The sequence below is a fragment of the Saccopteryx bilineata genome, chromosome 5 (assembly GCF_036850765.1).
Source record: "Saccopteryx bilineata isolate mSacBil1 chromosome 5, mSacBil1_pri_phased_curated, whole genome shotgun sequence".
Taxonomy (NCBI): Eukaryota; Metazoa; Chordata; class Mammalia; order Chiroptera; family Emballonuridae; genus Saccopteryx; species Saccopteryx bilineata.
Window position 1 is genome coordinate 263,668,311 of NC_089494.1, and position 520 is coordinate 263,668,830.

Here is a 520-nt window from a genome sequence, read left to right on the forward strand (position 1 = left end):
GAGGGTGCAGGGTGGGCACCAATGTGATCAGTGTCAGGAGTGAGGGAGATGTCACCGACAGGTTCTATGGCACGGAGAAGAACGGAGGGTGCGGGTGGGCACCAATGGATCAGTGTCAGGAGTGAGGGAGATGTCACCGCAGGTTCCACGGGCACGGAGAGGAACGGAGGGTGCAGGGTGGCACCAATGTGATCAGTGTCAGGAGTGAGGGAGATGTCACCGCAGGTTCCACGGGACAGGAGAGGAACGGAGGGTGCAGGTGGGCACCAATGTGATCAGTGGTCAGGAGTGAGGGAGATGTCACTACAGGTTCCACGGGGCACGGAGAGGAGCGGAGGGTGCAGGGTGGGCACCAATGGGATCAGTGTCAGGAGTGAGGGAGATGTCACTACAGGCTCCACGGGCACGAAGAGGAGTGGAGGGTGCAGGGTGGGCACCAATGCGATCAGTGTCAGGAGTGAGGGAGATGTCACCACAGGTTCCATGGGCACGGAGAGGAGCGGAGGGTGCAGGGTGGGCA